This window comes from Elaeis guineensis, chromosome 12 (genome assembly GCF_000442705.2).
Source record: "Elaeis guineensis isolate ETL-2024a chromosome 12, EG11, whole genome shotgun sequence".
NCBI classification, from domain to species: Eukaryota; Viridiplantae; Streptophyta; class Magnoliopsida; order Arecales; family Arecaceae; genus Elaeis; species Elaeis guineensis.
In genome coordinates, this window is record NC_026004.2 from 78,186,388 (window position 1) to 78,196,753 (window position 10,366).

The 10,366-nt window shown below is 38.8% G+C and overlaps 1 pseudogene; it reads right to left on the reverse strand.

Moving 5' to 3' along the window:
* Positions 1-443: 443 nt before the first annotated feature.
* On the reverse strand, positions 444-1,960 carry LOC140852849 (expansin-B11-like; annotated as a pseudogene).
* Positions 1,961-10,366: the final 8,406 nt, after the last annotated feature.

Sequence of the window (10,366 nt, forward strand, 5' to 3'; positions counted from 1 at the left end):
GGGTACGAGAGAGTGGAAATTCATCGCTAAATAACAACGCGTGAAAGGTTGGTAAAGTTAAAACCATGACGGCTAGTGGATCCCGACGACGATTATAACCGTTGCTTATTTTTGTTGAAATGGCTTCCGACGACGCTTATACCCGTCGCTTTTTAACGAAATGCCCACGGCCACGCTCTTAAGCAGACCCCAGGGACGCTTATGAGCGTTGTCGGCCAGCTGCTTTTAAAAAGGGTAATAATAAAAAATGATATGGTAATTGACTGCTAACGAAGGCAAGGGCTTATATTTAACAGGGGAGCCTGCGGATGCGGGAATGCCATGGATCAAGCCCCCTTTTCCGCCATGATTGCCGCCGGAAGTAATTCTATCTTCACCAAACGAAAACATAATCCATCACCATTTCATTAATATTAGATCACATGCGGTCATCAAGATAAAAGTACAATTATGAAGCCATACATGGGCATGCATAACAACTACATGCACTGTTTATATGGTATGTTATGTGGAGATGCATAAATTCTCACAACTAGCTATAGTTAACGAAAAGACTGATAGGTGGCTCCTGGCTTCCACCCCGCCGGAATTACAGTGTTGGGCACCAACTTCTTGCTGGAGTACTGCAATGTCAACTGAATTGAGAATGGCCCATGGACCGATGATGCAGTGTCGAGCCTCCATACCACACCACATGATTGTCTCATGGCATGCCACTCACCAGAACCTTCCTTAATCTCCACAGCAGACAGGTCTCCGTCACCGTCCTCGAACTCCACTGCCACGAAGTAGTAGGGAAGGTGACTGTCCTGCCTAGATACTCGCATGCAACTCTGAAATATATACAAACAAGGTTTTAGTTTGGTTGGTGATAGATGTCATAATTGAGGAATTTGTAGATCTTGTTTGGAATTTGTACCTTGAGTTTTGGATTTGGAGGTATCCAGCGCTCCTTAGCTCATCAGCTATGCCCGGGTTGGCCATTGCTCCAGATGCGGTGCAGCTGAAATTGAAATGAGCGGATTCTCTTAAGCATACAGTGCTGGGGCATGAGTAGTTGGAGATCACGACCGTCACCACCTTCCCTGAACGTGCCTTGTGAGTGGTGCACATCACCTGCATGTGTTCAAGAAATGTCATTATTTAATAAAGAAATTGAAGTGTTGTTGGTTCTTATTTCATGGAGTTAACAAGAGAGCAATATTTGGCATGCGAACTGCATAAGCGACGTTGGAAAAAAACTTGGGCAGCTATAGAATTATATTAAATGTACACCAAGTGAAGTGCACGCATGGAATTGTATACCTGATAGCAAGAACCACAGCCCTTGCCTTTGTTGAAGATAGAAGTACTTCCAGCGGCAATCATCTAAGACAAGGGGGCTTGATCCATGGCATTCCCGTATAAGCATTGTCCGCCGGCTCTTCTTCTCGAACAATTCCAAACTTGACTGCTTCACCAGTGTATCGAAGCAGATATATATATTCCAGGGTTGATATTCATTCCTTCCCAAAAAGAGAGACAAATCAGTCCACAAACTTTCAAAGCATGTCATAAAATTCTTTTAGCCAAAGCAAGCAAGTAGTTGCTTTGGCATGCACATCGATACTCGCTTTTAACACATCAGCTCTGGAAGCTTCAAGCGAATTAGTGTAGCTTTGGTTTTCATGAATTATGGCAACAGCATCGCAATCAGAAGTAATATACCTACATTAATTTAGATTCGAATTCAGTGTGTCCATGAAAAGACCATTTAGAAATGAGTCTGCAATACTATCAAATATAAGTGGTGCATTCTACTCTTTGTTTCTTTTTTTTTTTTTTTGGGTAACATACTCTTTGTTGAACAAATAAACTAACAAGTATAGAAGTAAGAGGCGAAGACGTACCCCTCAAATCCCCATTGTTTTCGATTTTGCCACAGGAGATCGCCCCAAGCACAAGCAGGTACCCCGTTCATCTGATTATAAGAGCACATCAAGCAACTGGCATGGCTCCTGGATGCAGCTCTGAAATGGTGGCTGAAACGTATCCTCCATATCTTGCTTCATCACCTAATAAATAGCTTTATTACATAGTGTTTTATGTAATAGGACATAAATTCATGTGTGAAGAACTAAAATAGAGTTTATCCCACACTTGCCTCGTGAACCAGTAGTCTGCTTTTCCTCGAGATAATCTTGGCGACCATCTATGTTATAGGGAAAGCCTGAAATAGTGTAACAAACTCATCATATTTACAGCTGAAAATTATATGCAAAGAATAGAACTTGCTCAATACAAAAGGAAGCAGGAAGCATAAAACCATGAATACCAAAATCTGATATAAACATGGGTAGGAAGCAGGAAACCTCACGACAGCAATTTTTTATTCAAGTTTGTTTTTCACTTTCTAATTGTCAACATAAAAAAAGATGCTTCAATATCAAAACTTTATATACCAAAATTAGAGCTATCTTTTGATACATTACCCAATCTGTTGGGATAAACTCGCACACAAACACAAATAATAATGCCACTGGTACAAACGGACACCAGAATCGCACCTTCAACACCGAACAAAAAAAAAATATATAGGGAAGAAGAAGAAGAACACACAGATTTACGTGGTTCGGAGATCAAAAAGATACTCCTACGTCCACGGGCGGAGGCGAGAAATTTTCACTATGTGAGAATCAATAGTACATCAAAAGAGAAGCTTTTGTAATCTCTCTCTCTCTCTCCTTTTAATTCTTTCTCTCGTGAAAAATATATTAGCAGAATGAGAGGTAGAATATCTCTTGAAAGAATCAAAAAAGAAGGAAATCCCGCTGCATTGCCAAAAGAGAGACCCGCGTGTGGGAAAAGAAAATCTCGCTGAAAAGAAAATCCCGCTACATTGCCAAAAGAGAGGCCCCACCAAAATCGTGGGCAGAAACGGAAAGGGGAGACTGCTCTGTTGGCCGAGTCAACCTGACAACCAAAATCGTGGGCAGAAATGGAAAGGGGAGACTGCTCTGTTGGCCGAGTCAACCTGACAAATCTCCACCTTTGGCTTGGTCAATATGAATGTTCTTCACAATGTTGATCGATCTCCTCAAACTTAAATTCTCACAAAAATAATAGTAGAAAATTCTCATCTCCTCCAAAATCCCGAAGGATATCCTCAAGTGCTGTAGACTCCAACCAAGTCCAAGCAATGTTTGAACTTAGCCACTGGAAGAGGTTTTGTCAGCATGTCAGCTGGATTGTCTTCAGTACCAATTTTCTTCACAACAATATTGCCCTGTGCAATGACTTCTCGAATGAAATGGTACCTTACATCAATGTGCTTCGTTCTCTCATGAAACATCTGATGTTTAGTGAGATGAATAGCACTCTGACTATCACAGTATATAATAGTCTCTTTCTGTTCCAAACTAAGTTCTCCAAATAAGCCTCTTAACCACATAGCTTCCTTCACTACCTCTGTTGCTGCCATAAACTCTGCTTCTGTAGTAGATAATGCAACTGTAGGCTAAAGTATAGCTTTCCAACTAACAGCACAACCACCAACTGAGAAAACATAACCAGTAAGAGATCTCCTTCTATCAAGATCTCCTGCAAAGCCTGAATCAACATATCCAGACAAAACATCACCGTTCCTACCAAACTCCAAACAAGTGTTAACAGTACCTTTTAAATACCTGAAAATCTATTTCACTGCCTGCCAATGTACTTTACCAGGATTTGACATATATCTACTCACAACACTGATTGCTTGTGAAATATCTGGTCTGGTACAGACCATAGCATACATCAAAGAGCCAACTGCACTGGAGTATGGAACACATGACATATACACCTTTTCATCTGTGGACTGAGGTGATAAAGAAGCTGAAAGTTTGAAGTGAGCAGCAAGTGGTGTAGAAACTGATTTGGCATCCCACATGTCAAACCTCTGAAGAACTTTCTGAACATAACTGGTCTGTGTCAGAAATAATTTACCTGCACCTCTGTTCCTCTGGATCTCCATCCCAAGAATTTTCTTTGCTGCTCCTAAGTCTTTCATTTCAAACTCACTGCTGAGTAAAGCTTTCAGCTGATTGATCTCAAAAATATATGCTGCTGCAATCAACATATCATCAACATATAACAACAGATAAATAACTGAATTACCTGACAGTTTTCTGAAGTAGACACAACTGTCAAAACTGCTCCTAGAGTATCCATGTTGTGTCATAAAGGTATCAAATCTCCTATACCATTGTCTAGGAGATTGCTTCAAACCATATAATGATTTTTTTAGTAAACAAACATGGTCCTCTTTTTCTTCAACTTGGAAACCTTCAGGTTGCTGCATATAAATCTGCTCTTCAAGTTCACCATGCAGAAAGGCTGTTTTTACATCCATTTGCTCTAACTCCAAGTTATGAGAAGTAACTAATGCTAGTAAAACACGAATAGAACTATGTTTCACAACAGGTGAGAAGATATCATTATAATCAATACCTTCTACTTGACTGTAGCCCTTTGCAACCAACCGTGCCATGAATCTAGCATCTTCAACACCTGGAGTATGTTCTTTCTTCTTGAAGACCCATTTGCAGCCAACTATCTTCTTTCCTTTAGGAGCCTTCACTAACTCCCAAGTTTTATTTCTCAGGAGAGACTCAATCTCTTCCTGTATAGCAACTATCCATTGAGCTGAATCCTCACGAGATATAGCCTCTGAATACCCAGAAGGCTCATTAGCATCAAGTGTTTCCTCTGCAATTGACAATGCATAAGCAACCATATCTACATATCTCTGACGTAGTCTAATATCTCTTCTCTGCCTATCTCTAGCTAGAGAAAACTGCTGCATTTGTGGAGTTTCCTCTACCTGAGCTGAATCTGTCATCTGCTGTTGTTGCTGGAAAGAATGCTTCATAGTAGTAGAACCACCGCTTTCAAACTCCATCTGTTTCATGCTATTACCTGAAAGACCTGCATCAGATGAAATAACTTTCTCCTCTCTAGGAGATAACATTGCAGATTCATCAAAAGTAACATTTCTCTCAATCAAAAATTTAGGAGATTTGGGATCAGGATACCAAAACCTGTATCCTTTCACCCCTGATGCATAACCAAGAAAAATACACTTTTTAGCTTTTGGATTTAATTTACCATCATTAACATGAACATAAGCAGGACATCCAAAAATTTTCAAATTAGAATAATCAAGAGGATCACCTGACCACATCTCTTCTGGAGTCTTGCATGCAATGGCTGTAGCTGGAGAACGGTTCACTAAATAACAAGCTGTAGACACTGCCTCTGCCCAAAAGTCTTTGCTAAGACCTGCATTTGACAACATACAACGGGCTCTTTCTAAAAGAGTTCTGTTCATCCTCTCTGCCACTCCATTTTGCTGTGGAGTGTATTTCACTGTACGGTGCCTGACAATACCTTCATTTTTACAAAACTCATTAAACTCACTAGAGCAAAATTCAAGCCCATTATCTGTCCTCAGCCTTTTAATTTTCTTCCCAGTTTGTTTTTCAATCAAAACCTTCCACTGTTTGAATTGCCTGAACACTTCATCTTTATGTTTAAGCATAAACACCCAAACTTTTCTACAATAATCATCAATAAAAGTTAGAAAATATCTGGCACCACCTTTAGAAGGAACACAGGCAGGACCCCAAAGATCAGAATGAATATAATCCAGAGTAGCCTTGGTTCTGTGAATTGCTGTTTGAAAGCTGACTTTCTTCTGCTTCCCAAAGATGCAATGCTCACAAAAATCCATCTTACCTGTACTCTGACCACAAAGCAAGCCTCTCTTGCTCAACATAGTCATGCCCTTTTCACTCATATGTCCCAGTCTCATATGCCAAAGTTTAGTGACTTCTAATTCTGACATAGAAGGAGATGCAGCAGCTGTTGCACCTGTAACTGTAGTGCCCATCAAAGTATACAAAGTACTGGACCTTTTGGCTTTCATCAAAACAAGAGGACCTCTACAAACTCTGAGAACTCCACCTTCAGCTGAATACTTGCACCCATTGGCTTCAAGGGTGCCTAGGGAGATGAGATTCTTCTTCAAGTCAGGAACATGTCTAACCTGTGTCAATGTCCTCACTATGCCATCATGCATTTTAATTCGAATTGAACCTATCCCAACAGTCTTGCATGGGGCATTGTTCCCCATCAAGACAACTCCACCATCAATCTGCTCATAGGTGTAGAACCAGTCCCTGTAAGGACATATGTGGTAGGAGCAACCCGAATCTAAAATTCATTCATCCTTGGATCTGTCAATATTAATAGATAAAACATAATCATAGGACTCATCTTTTGCAACTCCAACCTCTGCTGCATTCTCAGATTTTTCTGCTTCTCTTTTCTGTTTGTTTTTCAACTTGTAACAATCAATTTTGATGTGTCTCTTTTTCTTATAGTAATTGCAGACTTTAGACTTGTTTCTTGACTTTGATCTATGCTCTTCCTTATTTTTCTCAAAAGTTCTCTCTTGAGACCGGCCTCTGGCCACAAAGCCTTCAGAAACCCCTTCACTGTTACCACCAGTTAAGTCCCTATCCATCAACTCTTTTGAAAATAGGGATGATTTCACGTCTTCAATAGAAATAGAATCTCTACCATAAAGTAGAGTTTCTCTAAAGTATTTAAATGATGGTGGTAAAGAGCAGAGCAATAAAAGGGCTTGGTCCTCATCTTCAATCTTGACTTCTAAATTCTCTAGATCCATAAGAATAGAATTAAATTCATCAAGATGAGTTTTTACAGATGTACCTTCAACCATCTTCAACATAAAGAGATGCTGCTTCAAATGTAGCTTGCTGGTGAGGGACTTTGTCATGTACAATGACTCTAACTTGAACCACAAAGCAGCCGCTGACTTCTCATGGATGACTTCCCGCAGAACTTCGTTCGACAAACACAACTGAATCGCAGCCAGAGCTTTCTCATCCATCTCTTGTTTTTCTTGTTCAGATAATGTGGCCGGCATCTTCTCCTTTCCAAGTAACGCCTTCTGCAACCCCTGCTGCGTCAAGATCGCGTGCATCTTAACTTGCCAAATACCGAAACTAATATTCTGATCGAACTTCTCGATTTCGAACTTCGCAGCCATCTGGAATCCTTCACAAAATAGCAAACGGAGCTTGTGTGCAGACAGAACGAGCAATCTGATAACCTGGCTCTGATACCAATTTGTTGGGATAAACTCGCACACAAACACAAATAATAATGCCACTGGTATAAACGGACACCAGAATTGCACCTTCAACACAGAACAAAAAAAAATATATAGGGAAGAAGAAGAAGAACACACAAATTTACGTGGTTCGGAGATAAAAAAGATACTCCTACGTCCACGGGCGGAGGCGAGAAATTTTTACTATGTGAGAATCAATAGTACATCAAAAGAGAAGCTTTTGTAATCTCTCTCTCTTTCTCTCCTTTTAATTCTTTCTCTCGTGAAAAATATATTAGCAGAATGAGAGGAAGAATATCTCTTGAAAGAATCAAAAAAGAAGGAAATCCCGCTGCATTGCCAAAAGAGAGACCCGTGTGTGGGAAAAAGAAATCTCGCTGAAAAGGAAATCCCGCTGCATTGCCAAAAGAGAGGCCCCACCAAAATTGTGGGCAGAAACGGAAAGGGGAGACTGCTCTGTTGGCCGAGTCAACCTGACAACCAAAATCATGGGCAGAAACGGAAAAGGGAGACTGCTCTGTTGGTCGAGTCAACCTGACACAATCCATATCAGTTTGGGGTATATGTAAAGGAAATATTTCATGGTAATGTCAAGCCACAACAGAAACAGATATATAGATACAATTAATCAAACAAAATCACAAAAAAAGGATTTTGTGGCATTGGAAAATAGGCCTATAATGCAAGCATAAACTGCTTAAGATTACCAATTGGAACTATGATCCAAGTAAATTAAGCACAGGTTTCATGACAAATTTGAATATGTTTTGCGAAATAACACAATCTTCTAACTGCAGCAAGAGATAAGATGATGATGAGTGATAGAACTATTTTGCTCATTGCATAGCAATTACTTCCGAGGTCTCAAGTGAGAAATTGGAAATATATTTCTGCTCACCACAGGCAACCAAAGAACAAGAAGGCATTCAGAAACTGGATGTAAATTAAAAAGACTATTCCTACTATATGAATTTCCTTCTTGAGCAATTTAATGTCATTTTATAAAGGAAAATATTGGTACTTTGAGAGATATCCCCAACTTAAAAGAAACTAAAGGTACTGAAACCAAATTTGTCATATGTTTTTCTAAGCTAAAATTATTTACCAGAAGCAATCATTTTAGTCTTGCACTTGGATTTTTTCTTTTTCAAAATTAGAATCTCTGGTTCAGACGCAAGTGAGGCAGGTATGTAGTTTTCGACCATCCATGTGTAAGTGTGATGGCTATCTGAACATATCCCACATCAAACATTGACAACCATATATAAATGTAGTTTCCTCATGTTGTGCAACATGTAACTAAATGATTTAGTAAAGAACCACAGAGCCAAACACTTCTATTTATGTTGCTTATTCTTCATGGATGGCTTGGTTTATTACATTGGAAAATTAACAATATAAGTACTGATACCAAACTTCAATTGATACTCAAGGAAGGCATGTAGACAACCCAAATAGTAAGTTTTTCATCCAAAAACTGATACTTGGCAAAGTGATAAACATAACAAATGCAGCTGATACTTCAATGATTGATTTGATGGTGTATTCTAGCAGGGTTTTGATATAAAGCACAACAGGTTTTGATATAAAGCACCCATGCTTTCAAGACACATCTAGTTATTAAGAAATAACTTACAGATGTTTAAAAACTGGATTTTTTTTATTTTTAGTATGTCAAGACCCAGAAACTGTTGTGCTAGTTAGAATATTAGATTTTTGAATATCTTTGTGTTGGATCCTTGCTCACTGAGAAGTTTATATGGCACATATATGCTAATCATATTTCTAATCACCTGATCATGAGATTTGTTCTCATTCACACTTTTGGCATTTATGCTATCTAACTTAAAAACTTGATATAGTAAGCACTTCATATATGACTTTCTGATTCGGTTTCAGCTCCTTAGAGATAAATCAACCACAAATCTGCCCTGAAACTCCAGGGCAGAAAGAGGATATGTGGCATTCACACTGCATTTCAACCCTTTATCTTATTATACATGCATGATGACTATCTAATAAAAATATTATTCAATAGATATAGTGCACATATATCTCTTGCTCATTTTATCCTATACCAGTGAGTGAGCTGAAATCTATCCCATCTCATCCCATTTCTTTGGACTTTCTCTATTCTTAGTTCTCTAAAAAGATAATATAAAATTATTCAAAACAACTTTTATCATACAGCATGTGGTATATGATAAAATGGTGAGAATTTGTAATCAATTAATACTAAATGGAGATTTCAATAGGTGTGAAATTATGGAAGAAATTAAAATATTGTACATGCACCACGAAATATGCCCAAGACATAGCTAATGTAAGAAATATATAAAGAACTAGTTCAATCTTATAGGGTATTCTAGCTTTTTGAAATCCATATACTGAACAAACTATTGAAAATACCCATTGATATAAGAAAACTTGCTTAGTTCCAGGATCCACCATAATAAACCCTACACCGGTGCTCGCTTCTCCCTAGTCGGCCATAAAACCTAAAGATCCACCAGATCGAACTACAGAAAGATCCCAGAAATCCATCATTCTTTAGATTTTCACAACTAAAAACAAGTATATTGCATCTGATTCATATTTGCATGCAAAACCAGATAAAGAACATGATATCGAGTAGATCAGAGGAGGGAAAACTAGATCTGGAGAAATCGGGAGCTGACCTCATTGAAGATGGAGATTAGGATTCTTTCTCCCTTCCTCCAAGGTGACGGAGGAGAGCGAGATCTCAAAAGAGGGAGGAATGAGGAACTGCAATCTTGTCGAGACCAAGAAATGGCGAAGGAGAGAAATGGGAGTGATTGCCTTTTATACCATATGAGGGCAGATGAGTGGAGGCTGAAGTGAGACCAAAAAATTAGTCTTCTTTCTGTGGACTTTATCGTGGAGGAAGACGACGAAATTAGGAGGGTTGTGGGGTTTATGGATCCCAACAACGCTCATAAGAGCATTGCAAACTCCGTTACAAACCCCATTGTATCCCGACGATGCTTATATGTGCCATCTTGAAATCAACCCTTTGGCCAAAGGTTTAAAAATTTTCGACGCGGATAACTAGCATCGTGAAATAAAAGCGGTAATTTTTTATTTTCCTGTAATGATCTTATACTGATTATAAAACATCAATTTCAGATTTGATATCATATAGAAAATTAATTAGATGCAAATATA